The sequence below is a fragment of the Gavialis gangeticus genome, unplaced genomic scaffold, assembly GCF_001723915.1.
Source record: "Gavialis gangeticus isolate Ggan-Ray unplaced genomic scaffold, GavGan_comp1, whole genome shotgun sequence".
NCBI classification, from domain to species: Eukaryota; Metazoa; Chordata; order Crocodylia; family Gavialidae; genus Gavialis; species Gavialis gangeticus.
The window spans coordinates 70246936-70263828 of NW_017729033.1; the positions used below are offsets into that span (position 1 = coordinate 70246936).

The window sequence follows — 16893 nt, forward strand, 5'->3', positions numbered from 1 at the left end:
TTTAAAGCCCGCTGGAGGAGGTCCGCCAGCCTATAAGAGAAAGGGAGGAGAAAGGAAGGCCATTTAGATAATGCATTGTCACTGCAGAGGGAGATGCTACTATTCCAGTTTTATTTTTTGAGCTAGAAAACTCCAGTATAATAAAAGGTATACATGGTATTGCGTGAGTGATGCTGAAAAACATGACCAGAAAGCAGTGGCCTGACATATTTCACATAGTGTAAAACCCACGAGCACTAGTTTTGATTGTTCTTGGCTACTGAATTAATGAAGCATTTCACTAATTGCTGTAAATAGAATGTATTGCCTCCCAGGAATGTTACTCAAAAATTGGGATATGTAATGCAGAGTAAACAGCAAAAGTCCCATGCTTTACAACTGGAGCCTCCCCACAACAAAAAAAAATACAGGCAATTGGCTAGATTGCCTGTATCTAAATCCAGCATTTTATTCCACCCACAAGAAAATCATCTAATGTGAATTATAACATCACATTCATCTTATGTGGGTGATCAAAATTCATCTAGAACTAATTTGAAATTGTGTGCTGCAAAGAACAAAATGGTAGCTCATATGAGAATACAGTTAAACATCAGATCTCTATTCTATTGATACCAGAGTTCCATATTTAAGAACCACCTTATGTACTAAAAATATATATAACAGCAAACCTTTTTTATACTGTTGGGTATCAGTTCATTCAGCAGATACTAAATTCTGTATTCAGCAACAGGTCTGGGTCCAGAAATATACATTTTGGACAGCTGCAATCCAATAAAAAAAAGCTATTAAAAAGTACAATCTCCATTAAGCAGTATGTTTATATATTTTCCTGTTTTGTTAAACTTCTCCAGAGCATCACATTTCCTCAGTCACATACAGGGGTAGTAACTACAGTCAGATCATCTAAAAATGCTTCTTTTAGTGTTTCCTGTTTGAGATATGATTGAATAAAGTCAATAATTCTTAGCACAGAATATCCCTTTCTAAGTTCACTTGATCTTTTTTTATCAAAGATTTTATTCCCATAAAAGTTGTTTGCAGCCAGTTATTCATTTACAGTAATTTCTGTTACTGTGGTTGGAATCAGCAGGGATAACAAACACTGCTTCTTGCCAAAGTGTTTGTGGAAAACAAAACAAAACAGAACAAAACAGTATCTTTGAGTTTCCCAATGATATTATTTTCTGGCTGGCTATGATATGTCCTGCTTTATTAACTAGAAACAGTTGATTTCATAGGTTCTGATTCTCCACTCTGCATTCAACTACATGTCCTTTGGGATATGATGCACAATGGGGATTTTATGAGAGTTAGAAATGCAAGTTTTTTGGGCTATGATTTTTCTTAGGGAACTAATGTTGCATGGATGAAGCCTGAATAAACAATTAGTCCTTTTTAAGGGGTTTGCTCTCAGTGGGCACATCTAGACATGCATATTAATGTGATTGTAATAAACTCCAGAGCTTATCACACTGGAGTTTATTGCTCCCAGGTGTACATTTACACATGCACCTAGGATCACAGTATGCTGAGCTAGGCTGGAACAGCCCAGGGTTGCTCCTCCCAGCTCAACGTGCTGCAGAGGAGCTGGCTGGGTCATGAGGATGCTTCAGCATGGGGCTAACTGGTAGGCTGGGGCAACCTCTACACATGTGGTGCTGCAGTTTTTTACTCTGCAGCAGGCTAATACTTGTATTTACAAGTACTATCCTGCTACAGATTAAGGGCACAGACAGAAGTGACAACTTTTGTCCAGTCTGGCTAAAGAAAGCAGTTTATAGCAATGACTGAATACAAGTGCACAGCTGCAGACAGCTTCAAAAATGACCGATCAGGTGAAAATCTGACCCCTTATTGCATGAGGTATCAGATGAAGATGTTTCAAAATGTAGCGTCTTCTGTAACTTGTATCTGCAAAGCTCCCAGTCTGTTGCTGTTTTCAGAATGGGAGGGGGGGAAGGGAGTGGAGGGAGTTCAATCTGGGGTTATTTCAGCCCTTCCCCCGAGGATGGGGTGGGTGTATTGGAACCTCCCCCCCGGGGGGAAGGGGGCTCCAATTCACCCGCTCCACATTTCAACAGCATCTGGGCAGCCCCAAGAACGAGCTCCCTCCACTTCCTTCCCACCTCCCATTCTGAAAACAGCAAGCACTGGAAGACAGCCATTACCATTGGTATGGGAGCCTGGCTGCAGGCTCCCAGCCCACAGCTAGATTCCCCTCTCCCCTGGAACCAACAGTGACCTTCTGTTTTGTCTGGGGTAACATAACTCAGAATGCTTTCCAGCAAACGTTCTGAGTTACTGCTGCGAGCTGTACTTCTGTCCACATCTGATATTAGTTTATTCCAGCTTAATAGGATGCGTGTGTAGACATGCAACATTTACTGTGCAGCTAATTAGTTTACTGCACAGTAAACGTCTCATGTAGATGTACCCTGTGATGTCTAGGGGATAGGATTAGAGTCAAGAATCCAGAGCAATGCAAGTGTGACTAGTCTATAGGCAAAACAGTATGTGATTTCTCTTCCCTTCCTAGATTTCTCACTGGGCTTTCAAAGTGTTTGTAGTGTTGATTCTCAGGTATTTCAGCTTACCTTTCTCACATTTAAAAGATGTTGAGCCATTTTTTAAATTTTGCATGTTTATATGATATTGTATAAATCAGAGCATCTCCCTCTACCCACACTTCTGTATTTTGCTAGTCACCTTACCCTATAAGCTCTCTGGGGCAAGGACTGGATCTGAACAGCAAAAAGATGCTGATTGAGTCTGTAGGGAACTGGCATAGTGAAAATACTGAAGAATTAACTAAAAGATAGCAAGATGCCACTTTTCACTAGTCCTACACAGATAATTTGCAGTCTCAGGTCTTTCATAATGTTTCTGGTTGTGATTAGTTTTCACAGTGTCTGATAGGCTGTTAGTTTCCATTTTGAAAGAGACTCTGCACCCAAAGTAAATTAGGGTAGGGTTATCCCAGTTGTCAAATCAAATTTCAGTGCATAACATTTATGAGAGCTCAAGTCATTATCAGTTTTATTTGAAAATTGTAACTAGATTGAAAATTCAGAAATGTTTTGGTATGGCTGAAGGATTAATCACCTTTAAAAGGAAAAGGAACAAGCTGTTACAGGAGTTCTGTGACTGAGAATATCTTACAAAGGGATTGTCATTATGGCACTTTTACTGTTTCTCAGTTCAGAAGTCAGTGCAAATGGATATGATTTCAGTTTCTACTTCTTCAGGACCTACTTCTGAGGTTGGCAACCATATTGACTATTTTCACAGGACACCACACAGTGGCAATAAAGAGTCTTATCAGTTATTTCTAGACTGAGTTTTACCACTAGAAATGCAGCATGAAAATGGAATCTTAGTAAGTTTAAATGGACCTGAGTTAAGATTTTAGAAACAGGTACTAGTTCCTAACTAGTTGTTAGATTGTGGCTGATCCTGTCTATAAGGGGAAATGGGCCAAAATACCTCTTTATTCCGAAGTACAAATTCCCTATACAGTAGGTAAGCTACAATGAGTAAATAATGGAGAGAAGCCACTGTGGGCAATTGCACCCTCCCCTTTGGTAATGGAGTAGACAAGATGTGCACTGGGGTGGAACCCAGTGGTTTGAATGCCTCTGGAGAGGTAATTTTATTCAAAGCATAGGAGCCATGCACCCAAACCCTGAATTGAAGGGGAGCGTGAGGGTTGTTCTGAGAACTGACTGTCTCAGCTGCGCTGGGGGCTGTGTGACTGTGCCATCCCAAGCAAGAGCCTAATAACAAAACAGTGAATGAATCTTAAGCAACCTGATTTTCATAAGCACAAAGAATCCAGTACAGGTTCAGGAACACAAAATTACTGCATTATGAAGGAAAAAATTGTATTATTGACTGTAGTATATGCAGTATGCACAAGAACAGTATGCAGTATATACAAGAACATCTTCCTTTCATCCTGCCATTAAAAAGTAGTGGGTTTTACTTTGTTGAAAAACACAGTTATTTCTGTGGTTACTTCAGTAGAAACATCAAAACATTCTCACTACCTAGGAATGTGCCCAATTATTTTTAGAAGTCCTGTGTCCTATTTATTAAGGACATCTTGAAGGTTTGTGCATGGTAATAAGGTCCTTCTTACCAGAAGAGTATTTATCTTACCAGGCTTACTGTTGTTTGAGGCAGCTTGAAAGAAGCCTCATCAAATTCAAGAATAGAAATATCTTGGTGAAAATATTATATGTAGATGTTTGAGATCTAATGAGTCTTGTTAAAAAAAAAAAAGAACCTCTGTAATATGAATTCTAAGACAGTGACCGTCCCTAGAAGAACTGTAACATTTTACATCATGGGCTTTGATTTTTTTAAATCTAACTTTAGTGTTCTTCTGTTGTAATCATTTGACAAAATGAGCATTAACTTTTATATCTCAGTGGAATGGTTGGCAATTCACTTAAACTATAGCACGGATGTCTTTTATGACAGTGAGAAGTGTCAGTTAAGTGAAGAATGTTAGTAGCCATGGCTTAGGAGATTGGTTATGAACCATAAGCCAAATCATTGGCCTTAAATTCCAGATGTGTTTAATCTATAGCCCTATTCTTAGAGGATGACCTAATTTTAAAGGCACCACACAAAATAGCACGTTATGCTATTACAGACAAATCTAAGAAGTCCCTCTCAGTTGCCATGAGTCTGTATTTGCTTGTAACTGTACTTTAACAGACCTTAACTGTTTCTACAGAAGTAGTTATGACAGCCTTGTTTCTAGCTACTGATAGCTGAGGAGGAAGAAAAGTGGCAGGAGAGAAAATGTAGAATGAGTAGCAAAAAAATAGATTATATCAATGAAAGAAACCAAAATGTTGCATTTTTTTACTTTATCAACTAAGAGAAGAGAAGAGCCTGATATTAATTACTATAAAATACTATAATGTTTTCTTAAGGAAAATTAAGCATTTATAATGCTTGACTCCTTTTACTTTTAAAAGGCTTTGAGACATGCACAAATCAAAGAGATTAAGGAAAATGCAACCCAAAGGGATATTTGGAAATAGAGAGTGATCCCACTTATGTCATATCTGAAAGTGATGTAGGTTCCCAAACCACCACTAAGCTGATTTAGGATTAGTAGTGGATGACAAATTCTGTTTTGCAATGTGATATGGCAGTGAATTAAAACAAAAATCAAAACAAAAATTCCCCTTCTTTGGGGGATCTGTATGCTCTGTACAGTCCTAGAGAGGTAGCACATAATTTTCTGTTCAGATACAGAATAACAGGAAGATTTAGACAAAGACAGAGCAACAAAAATGATGAGGAGAATGTGATTTATGAAGGAATAGCAAGAGAACTATACATCCTCACCAAAGTAATCATTTAGTCAAGACATGCAACTGGCTACAAATGCTTTAATGGTATAAATACTAGGAAGGGAAATGAATTGTTTGAATTGGTACAAGTGAAATAGAACAGGGAGTAATGAAATGATAGACTGAATGCCCCTCAGAACCATGACATCTATTTCACCATGGAATAGCTTCCCAAGGGAAATAGTAGAAGTGTTGTTACTTGGGACACTTAAAACTAGATTAGAATTTTGACCAAAATCTTGTAAGATTTTCCTTCTTTATGTAACATGGTTCCTTGAATCCTACTTTAGGCTCTAATCTCTGGACTCTTCCTTGTTCACTCTTTTGCCTGTTCTGTCTAGGCCAGTAGTTTTCAGCCATCAGACTCAAGGCACCACTCAGAAAATACTAGCTCTTAGCTTTCACTTGTTTTTTGACAATGGAAAAATAGAGCAATTAATCTGTTGCAAAGAGTTCAGAAAGACCACAACAGGTCAGAATAGTTTTTCCTAATGAATTCCTATTTGAAATGTCTGGGTTATTGTTGTGAATCTCAGGTATTTTGCACACCTAACAGTGCTAATATTGTGAGACGCCTTAAAAGGATCTCATCGTCCCTCATGGCACCCTGGCTGAGAATTACTAGTCTAGGCCTTTCCGAGGACTTCACTGCCATCTGGGCCAGATTGTTGAACACTATTGCTACTACTGTAGATACTTTTTTTTATGGGGGAAGCTCCTAATAACTCTCCCATTTAAGCAGGAGTATTTTCACTTAAATAGATAAGGGATCTAGTACCCCCCCTTCACATTACTCAGCTCTTGTTTCTAGTGTCACCAGGGCTGGTTTCACTTTATTCCCTCGCACACAGCTGAGGTCGGCTCTCTTCTAAAGTTAGTCAAGCTCAGAGATTCTCAACTGGGGTGCCATGAAAATCAGAAAAGCTATGGAGGGGTGCCTTGAGGCTAAAAATATTGAGAACCATTACTCTAAATGGTCACCTAATAACTAACGTCAGCCTACTTTCAGGATTAGTGGGGATTTGACATAGAGGCTGGTGTTTAATTAGACCATTCCTTTATTATGTGTTACTGCCCTGGGTGGATCAACTACCGTTGTGTATTGATCCTGATTTCCACTCACTATTTTCTGCAAACCCTTAAACTTAGGGAAAGAAGTTACATGTCTATTCACAGAATCCTTTTTAAAAAAAGGCTGTTAGTCACAAGACCCTGATCTTTTGCTGCCTGAATTCAAGGCACTTCATCATACTGCTTTGACAACTATTTTCCCTTCCATAAAACATCTCCCTAATGGATGGAAAAACACTGGAGGCTTTCCTGCCTGCTACAGCATGAGGGCAGAAGACTCAAAAACCTTAAAGTGTAACCCTAAAAATTATTTTTCAGTTGTAGCTGAAATATTGAAAGAAGAAAGTAAGAACTGAATGTGTGCCAGTAAATCATACTGCTGAGGCAATTCTGTTGCACAAAACCAGGTCAATTCAACTCAACCTTAAGGTGGCCGGTGACTTTCCAGGTAAAAATTACTGGCTTAGTAAAGTTCATAATAAGATTCCATTTGAAACAGAGTCTACCTTCACTTGCAGTTGGAATGCTTAGCAGCTTCTCTGTGAGAGAGAGATCTTGTTTGAACAGCTTCAAGGAAGGATACCAATGGTGTGAAGGTCTCATTTTCATTCCTGGTGACCTATCTTTCTGCTTGAACAACTCCTGATTGTGTAAAAATTCTATGCTCCAAGTCCAAGGGTCCTAGTCAACAAAAGTGCGTGGGCTTGTTTGTTTCAGTTAAAGCTTCCTTGATTTCTTGTGTTTTTTACACAAGTTTAATTTTAAATTGTTGGTGTTTAAGAGTGGTGTCAGGTTGTCAATGCTGGAGATAAGCCTTCTGTTTGCCTGCAGAATTCAGAACAGTGTGCACTTTCTCATCCTGCCCCATCAGGGCATATATCTAAGCCTCAAGTTGGATGAAGAGGAGGTGGCAGTTTCCATCCCTCATTTAGGACTAGGTTCATAAAAGGGACTTTTCAACTGGTCATAATCCCCCAAATCTGTGCACAAAACTGCCTGAGTCCTCTTATCTTGCTCATAAACACCAAACAGACAAAGCTTTCCTCACCTACCTTGCCTGCAGAGCTAGATCCAGCAAACGTTCTCAGACTGTGCCTGACCCTACACACAACAGAAGGACAAGCAGATTGTAGCCTTAACCCCTTTCTTCTCAATAGTTCAGTGTCTTATGTACTAACCTGGATCCGCGAGACCCAGATTTAAATTCTTCTCTCTCCATTTTGGAATGAAAAGCACACACTGATCTGGCACCTCATAAGAGTGTGACTTAATTACTGGGCTATGGGAATTGAGTATATGAGGAGTGGGGGGTTCTTAATCTCTACTGTCAAAATAGTCATATACTGCATGAAATACTTAAATATTCACAGACAAAGAGAATAATTCCATAGCTGTGTGCAGTCGCCTGTGAAAGGTGAATTCCAGTCTGTGCTCCAGTGAATTTTATATACAAAGTCCAACTAATTTAATAGAATGCTTTATATCCCAATGGTTATCAATCCCTCATGTGGTACCTCAGGTTCAAGTGCTTGTGCTAAATTGGGATTAGGCTGGATTGGTATCTGGATCTCTTTCCCAACTGGGTGTACAAACCACTGGGAATTTGGACAGTTTTTTTGTTATCACTAATTGAAATTCAGTCACCAACATTATTCCAATTGTTTGTTGATAAAGTTGGCATTCAACTTGATGGTGATGTGCCTAATGGATGGTTACTGTGGATGATATCTGAACAGCAGCCTACAGTAGATGTCCAGAGATTGTGCATTCCCAAGTGAGGCTTTTTGTTTGTTTGACCCTAATGATGACAGTCGGCAGTGGAGGAAAATATGCACACTTGCAGTTAATGCGGGAAGGCAAAAGCAGAAATAAAACAGACTTTCAGAGGAAAATGTAAGTATAAAAATAAGACAATGGTATGAACGTGAACATTAGATCTAAGTGATGCCACTGCCTGACAGTGTTTCTTCTGTGACCCCTCCCCGCTGCCCCCCACTGGATGGCACCAGAAATCATTTGGCTGCTGATACAGATGTTTTCAACATATTTGCAGAAAGCACACTGGACATCATGTTCTGCAAGGGCTGTGAAATGTTTTTGGATAGGGTGGTAAACATAATTATTCTGACTAATAATCCAGACAGGGCTGAACTGTGTGCAGCACTGGATTGAGAAAGGAGTGTTGTTGGCAATAGTTGTTGAGATTATTTACCTAGTTTAGATAGGCGGTTGAAGCATTGGGTGTACTTGTTACTGAGGAAATGAAAAAGAATTAACACAAGTCCAGACCTACTCCTTATGTGCATCTATTCAGGGACCTTGCTTTTTCGGCTTCCGTGCTACCAAACAACCAGCTCTTGGATCCTGGGTACAAGTTCCCTCTGAGCAAGCAAGTGGACTTCATTTTGCCTGACTTTTCTCCTGTCTGCTGTAGAGATCCTACAGAGCTGGTCTGGCACAGGTGCTGCATGCAGTGCACACTCCAAAATGACCCTGTGCTCTCATGCACAGATCAACCCCATGCACACAGATGGGGTTGATCCAGAGATCCACAGGCTGGATCCAGCCTGTAGACCATATATTTGAACACTGGTTTTCCCTGGGTTACAGTGTAGCCTGCCCTCCTATAAAAAATCTTTCCATGTACAATGATTATTCTCCCTTGCCACTTTCCCAAGATGGACCCAGCCAAAATGAGGAAAAAATGGTTCCTGGTGGTAAAGACAACTTGGGAGATCCACCTGTAAGTTCTTAGCTCACTGGCTTTCTTCAAAGCCTTTTATTTGTTGCATTGTTTGTACACTTGAATTTACATGTAAATTCACTTTGAATTTATATCCAGTTATAAATTCTTCTTGACATCAATTGCTCAGCAGTGGAATGTTCCATCAGAGTATCTTGGCAAGGTGAGAAGACAATCTGAATTGCAAAATCATTTCTGTTCACAATAGAAAATGTTTTTATTTGTGGACTTTGGATGAGAAAATTAGTTCCACTGTTTGTGTTTCTAAGCAATTACTGTTAAAATAGACTGTGATGTCTGAGTTGAAGAATGCTGCCCCCTCCCTCATCACCCATCGGATCAGCACATTCTGTTGTGCACCTGTGCAATTTTTCTTGATAAGACTGATCTTGATTCTTTTACCATTTCATGTGAAAGAACATGCATGTCAGCATGAAATCTGCAGTACAACAGTTTCATTGTATCCGTAGATTAAGATATAAGCAATATATCAAAAGGAAAAGCTGCTTCAGGTTTTTTATTTGCAACTACAGTAGTATGCTCTGTGTATGTTGAGGGTGGGATGGTAGAATTGACAGAAGCACCCAGTTTGAAAAGTCTGGATTTGGATTTTGAATGCAACAGATCTCAGAACCTATAGAGAGGGAAAATGGCTGGGCACACATCTGATTCAGATTTGAGGCACACTTAAAATACAATCAGACCTAGACAGGTTACAAGGGTGGGCGGATGAGAATAGGATGGGATTCAACACAGACAAGTGCAAAGTGATGCACCTGGGGAGGAACAACCGGCACCATACCTACAGGTTAGGGAACTCCCCTCTTGTCAGCACGGAGGCGGAAAAGGATCTGGGAGTCATCATCGACTCCAAGATGAACATGGGCTGGCAGTGTGGGGAGGCAGTTAGGAAGGCCAACTGCACCTTGTCATGCATCCACAGATGTATCTCGAGCAGGTCCAAAGAGGTGATCCTCCCCCTCTATGCGGCACTGGTCAGACCGCAGTTGGAGTACTGTGTCCAGTTCTGGGCGCCATGCTTCAAGAGGGATGTGGACAGCATGGAGAGGGTCCAGAGGAGGGCCACTTGCATGATCAGGGGACAGCAGGGCAGGCCCTATGAGGAGAGGCTACAGGACCTGAACCTGTTCAGCCTCCAAAAGAGAAGGCTGAGGGGGGATCTTGTGGCCTGTTATAAACTAGTCGGGGGATCAGCAGGCATTGGGGGAGATACTGTTCCCCCAAGCACCGCCAGGAGTGACCAGGAATAATGGTCACAAGCTGGCAGAGGGTAGGTTTAGGTTAGATATCAGGAGGTGCTACTTCACAGTCATGGTGGCTAGGGTCTGGAACCAACTTCCAAGAGAGGTGGTGCAGGCTCCTACCCTGGGGGTTTTTAAGAGGAGGTTAGATGAACAACTTGCTGGCATTGTTTGACCCCAGTACTCTTTCCTGCCATGGCAGGGGGTCGGACTAGATGATCTTCTCAGATCCCTTCCAACCCTAGAAACTATGAAACTATGAATACATGTTTTGATTAGGGTTAAAAGGGAGACTCATTAATCTGATTAATCATTTGAAAATTAGTTTTCCTCCATAGCTCATAATACTTATAACTGGTAGAACCATTAAGAAATTGATAAGCATTAATGTGCAATTAAGATGCATCAGTGGCATTTTGTGAAAAGCAGTTTTAAGTTTTCAACTTGGAGCCTTTTTCATGAAAACTGCGTGTTTCCTCTTCCTAAGGGAATACAGTAGTTAATTCTAATATGAATCAGAGGGACAGAAGCTATGCTTGAGTTGCAAACTTGCCAGCAAAGGCAAATATACACTGCTCCTCCACACAGGCTACTTCCTGTACTGAAGCAGCATGTCTGCTTCTGTAAGGTGTTACAGGGTGCATCTACATGCGCTTTAATGCAGTTTTCCTTATGTGCATTACATTTAGTACCTCCAGTGTGAGGTACTAAATAAATGTGCAGTAGTGAAAGCAAACACTTCTTAAATGATGCTTAATGCACAGTAGCTTATTTTACTGAGTATTAGTATATTTGCATGGTTTTTTACACAGCACTTTAATGAGCAGTAAAATAGGCTATTGTGCATTAAAGCACATGTGTAGATGTGCCCACAGAGAGGTTAATTGCCACAGTTAATGACAATGCCAGTTAGCTCACCCCCATGCTAAATAACCCATGTACAGCACTGTGTAGACATAGCTACACTGCTTCCAGTTCAGGAGGAAGTCTGCAGTATATCATGTTTGAGGGCCCTGCTGCCAAGCATAGGAAGTTTGCTATAGTTAATTTAGGAAACATTCTTGTCATTTTATTAAGTATACCCACAAGTAATTTATTTTTAAATATATTTAGCACTAAGGCTTCAACTGAAGTTTGGGTTCCTTTCTGCCAGATTCTCTACATATTTGTAACGAGACAGTCTCCATCTTGAAGAATTCATAATATAAACACAACAGACCTAAAAGAGGGCAACAGAAATACTGTTCTTCAGTATGGGTTATTATGGCTCTTGCTGCAGATACACATGCTCTTGCTGGAGTGATTAAAGTGCAGAGCAACTTTGACCCTCCCACCCTTCCCTCTTGCTATCGGAGGCTACAGGCCAGAACTCTTCTTCAGTATTTTTGAGCTAACAGTAGGGGTGTGCAAAGTGGGCCTGTGGCAGGACGGGACCTAGGGGTGCCGTGAACTCCCCTAGCGCCCCCTACCTACCGTGCCAAATCGGAAATGCACCCTCACTATCTTGCCCGCCACGTCTTTGATGTTAATGTAGTAAAAGGGAGGCTGCCTTCTTTCCCTCTTTGGCACGGTGCCCTGAGATGTCCCAGTCCGTGTCCTGCCTTCGGTGACACGGTGCACTCTAACCTCTGGGGTACGTGTGGGCCCTACAGTCACCCAGGCCCTCATGGGCTCTCTGCCTCCCGCCCGCACTGGGGCCTGTCTCCCGTGCTCCCCGCCCACACTGGGGCCTGTCTCCTGTGCTCCCCGCCCACACTGGGGCCTGTCTCCCGTGCTCCCCGCCCACACTGGGGCCTGTCTCCCGCGCTCCCTGCCCACACTGGGGCCTGTCTCCCGCGCTCCCCGCAATCGAGGCTCAGGTGGCCGTAGCCGTGCCTGGCCCCCAGACCCCCTTCTCGGGTCTTACGCCCCACTGGGGCTTCCCATGATTGAGGCTCAGGTGGCCGTAGCCGTGCCTGGCCCCCAGACCCCCTTCTCAGGTCTTACGCCCCACTGGGGCTTCCCATGATTGAGGCTCAGGTGGCCGTAGCCGTGCCTGGCCCCCAGACCCCCTTCTCAGGTCTTACGCCCCACTGGGGCTTCCCATGATTGAGGCTCAGGTGGCCGTAGCCGTGCCTGGCCCCCAGACCCCCTTCTCAGGTCTTACGCCCCACTGGGGCTTCCCATGATTGAGGCTCAGGTGGCCGTAGCCGTGCCTGGCCCCCAGACCCCCTTCTCAGGTCTTACGCCCCACTGGGGCTTCCCATGATTGAGGCTCAGGTGGCCGTAGCCGTGCCTGGCCCCCAGACCCCCTTCTCAGGTCTTACGCCCCACTGGGGCTTCCCATGATTGAGGCTCAGGTGGCCGTAGCCGTGCCTGGCCCCCAGACCCCCTTCTCAGGTCTTACGCCCCACTGGGGCTTCCCATGATTGAGGCTCAGGTGGCCGTAGCCGTGCCTGGCCCCCAGACCCCCTTCTCAGGTCTTACGCCCCACTGGGGCTTCCCATGATTGAGGCTCAGGTGGCCGTAGCTGTGCCTGGCCCCTGGACCCCCTTCTCAGGTCTTGCGCCCCACTGGGGCTTCTCACCTGCACCCGCACTGGGCTTTTCACTTATAATACTGCCTGCACTGGGGCCGGGGTCGATACACCCCAAAACGTGGTGCCCTCACGGGCGCTGGGTCTCCACGCTATCGTGGAGCCCCTATGAGGCCTCCTCCAACCCCTACAGCCTCACCTGGTCCTCCCGTGTAACACAACTACAAAACAGAATACTCACACTCGTGCATTATAACATAAATTCCAAGCCAACTGGCTAACCTTCATTCATATCCCTATCAGGGTTTCCTCCACCCAGTATCATCAAGCAGACACTGCTCAGGCCATCAGGCTTCTCTGCTCTGCCTACTCCCAGCAGAGCTCCCTCTTCCTCAGCTGCCAGAGGGAAACTGACCTCCGGCCTCAGCCTGGCTTGTTTATATAGGCCAGGCCCTGCCCGCTTCCGGTCAGCTGACCAAACTGGTTGTCTCGGCAACCCACACCTGTGCTGCCCTGGTGACTGGCAGCTGAGCCTCCCCCTTCTCACCACTAGGGGTCTCTCACAGGTCGCTTCCCTTTTAGGCACAGGGTGCTTAAGTGCCCTGCAACAGGGCCCTATTCTATTCGGATTCAGATTTCGCCTGAATCAGGGACAGTGATTCAATTACTTGATTTGGATCACTGTCCCTGATTCGATTTGGCCGAATTCAAATCTGAAGGTTCGATGCTGATTCAGAGAATCAGCGATTCAGACATGGATACAGCTTTAAAAGTTTTTTCTACATAACTCAAGGTACCAGCATGGCTTGTGAATACTGCAATGCTGGGGTGGATGGAGTGTCCTATAGGAGTGTGCGGGGGGGCAGGGGAGGCCCTCCATGTACTCAATGGTGAACCTGGAAGTGGACCAGAAGTACTTCCGGTCCACTTCCACATCTGCCTGGGATCCCACCCCACAGCCCCTCTGGCTCAGCGATCGGCTGCAGGGGGACCCCAGGTGTCCCCCCCCCCCACAGACCCAGGAGGCACCAGTCACCAAGCCCGTCGGGGAGGGGAGGTCCTGCGCAGTCCCCGGCAGACCCGGAACTGGACCAGAAACGCTTCTGGTTCACTTCCAGGTCTGCTGCTGAGCGCGCTTGGGACTCTTCTGTGCTTCTGTGGGACATTCCATATGCTTCAGCATCGCAGCATTCACGAGCTGCCTTCTATCTAGAGGTATGTAGAAAAAACATTTAAAGCTGTGTCTATGTCCGAATCACCAAATGTTTCCGAATCGATTTGGATGGTTCCAGTTTGATTCAGAGAGATTAAAGGGTCCTCTGATTCAATTTAGATTCGGACATTTGGCCACTAAATTGGGCCAAATCTCCACTGAATCGAATCAGGGACCAAAGCTTTGCACAGCCCTAGCTAACAGCTATCTTGTGAAGAAATTCACCATTCCTCTATTTAGTTTTCATTTTTCACTTTTATTTGTAGGCTCAAAGGAAAGAAGACAGCTCAGGAAGAGATCACCCTCCCCACTTCCTGCCTCCCTCCCTTGGTACACTGTTCCATACAGTGAGATTAAAGAAGACTTATTCTCTCTGGGCTAAAATACCTGCCTCTTCAGAGCTGGTTTGATAGGGTATGTAAAATTTTGTTCATGGGGGACAACATGAATCTGCAATGCAATATATTTATGTTCAATAAATGTATAATAATATGTATTAGATATACAAAGTGACAATAAAGAGAATCCATGGTGTAATTCATGCTTGAGTATGACTTAATGCAGCTGACTTCTTACCAATAAGATGTCAGGCCATCTCACATAAATGAACATCTCCTAAAATAGTTGATACATTAGTATCAATTTGAGGGCATGGGGGACCATATTACTTGCTGACTTACTAAGCCCATTATAGAGGGCATTATAATTATCCTTAGTAGTGGATCGCATGGCTGCTGCTAAGGTTTCTCAGTTGATTACCACTTAACAGTCAATAGCAACAGACTAGCCAGTTAACTGGCCATAATTCAGAAGTCCCTATGTGTGGACTGCACTTTGGGAACCTTTTGCTTGATGGGTGTTAGCATGTCCATGGGGTACCATCTGTTCCCCTGGTTCTCGCCTGCCACGACTTTGATCTTATTAAACAAAAGGGGAGGAAAGAGATGTCACAATGATCAATACCCGTGGAAGGACCACACTTGGTCTATCTCATGATTTAGGTGCTTTTCTTCTTTCTTTTACAGACGACTGGATGGGAGGAAGCAGCTCATCCGGGCTGTTCCCAGGATCACCCCAGTGCTCTGAAGAGGATCCTAAAATTTCTCAATCTATCCGATAAGTGCTGGCAGACGTTTTGCTGGCTTATGGCTGTGCCCATAATCAATCCCAGAGGGGTTCCAGCTCTATGCCAACTGCCCTATGTAGGATGTCCCTGTCTGCCTCTTCTTATATGGGTCTCTCGCTGTAACCCCCTGCGTTCACAGTCATTGCCTGCTCCAAATAATAAAGGAAAGGGAAAAAGATACAAAAGGTTTCTTTCTTTGCCTGTGTCTTAGCTCCCTGCCGCCAATTAACTCATTAGTGGCTCGTTATGGGTACCACCTAGTCTCTTTGCCGGCGTGGATCTGGGAATCTCCCTGCAGTAGGGTTCACAGACCTCAGACCCAGCTCCCCTCTCCCCTTGAGTTCTGGGTGATGGGCAAGGTCCCTTCTGGGGTCTAGGCTTGCAACCCCCTTTTGTTTCAGCATTGCCTTGCTGTGTACCTGTGCGGAACTGTGGCTTCTCCCAGTGCAGCGGCTCAGTTTTCCCTGGTAAGTAGCGAGCATGGTTTGCCAGCCCCGGGCTCTGGAGTCACTCAGTCAGTGCTGGCCTTGTGTCGTGGATCCCTCCTTCGGATCCTTCCTCGTGGGAGTCCCCAGCAGCTCCTCTCTTCTCTCGTGGTGTCCGAAGGCATCTTCCCTGGGGCATTGTCCTCCTTATATCTCTGGATGCTGAGCCCCATTGGCTCACCGCAGGTGTGAGGTGTCTCCCTGCCCTGCCCCCACCGGGGCATTATCACTATCAGCTGCTGGAATTTTCTCAACAGGGCTCCAGTCAGGAACCCTGTTACAACGGGTATCCAAGTTTTATCCACAGCTTGAGTACTATATCAACAGCTTAAATACTGTGCCCAGTTCTGGTCCCCACACCTGAAAAAGGATACAGAAGAACTAGAGAAGGTAAACATAAGGGCAACAAAGATGATAAGCAGTATGGAGGGGCTTCCATATGAGGGGAAACTAAATGACATTTATATACATACTTTTATGTCCCACAACGTGCTGGAGATCTGGCAGGTTGCAGCAGACTCAATCAAGTCTGCTCTGTATGTGAGCTGATGTGCATTGCGCTGCTTTGTGTGCAGTTGTACAAGCGGCAAAATGCACATCAGTGTGCAGAAAATGGCAGCGGTATGCTTTTGAACTAAAACATTTCTGATGTGTTTTAGTTCAAAAGCACACCAATGGCATTTTCTCAGTGCTGATATGCATTTCACTGCTTATACAATTGCATGTGCTGCAGTGCTGGGTGCTTTTAAAAGTGCCCAGCACAAGCATGTGCACAAATGCCCAAAGAGGCTAGGCCTATTCAGTTTAGAAGAGATGCCTGAGGAGGGTTTACAAAATACTAAATGGTGAAGAGAAAGTAAATAAGGATTTGTTATTTAATCTTTCTCACAATACAAGAACTCAGGGGTTGTAAAATGAAACTAGTAGGTAGTAAGTTTAAAACTAACAAAAGGAAGCTCTTTTTCACAACAGTATGTAATTAAGGTGTGGAACTCACTGCCACCAGGTGCTGGGGAAACTGACAGTTTAGCTAGATTCAAAAAGGAATTGTAGAAATTCTTGGAAGAAAGGTACTACTGAGCATGGGAGTTAGGGGCACAGCCTCT

The 16893-nt window shown here is 43.9% G+C and overlaps 1 long non-coding RNA gene across 2 annotated transcripts; it reads left to right on the forward strand.

The window, feature by feature from the left end:
- Positions 1-8241: 8241 nt before the first annotated feature.
- Positions 8242-15571, forward strand: LOC109304120. 2 transcript variants are annotated; one of them, XR_002099298.1, is made up of 4 exons: positions 8242-8336; positions 9122-9186; positions 14443-14590; positions 15202-15571. It is a non-coding gene; the product is annotated as an uncharacterized LOC109304120 (long non-coding RNA). The 2 variants fall into 2 exon arrangements; XR_002099299.1 differs by lacking the exon at positions 9122-9186.
- The last annotated feature ends 1322 nt before the right edge of the window (positions 15572-16893 follow it).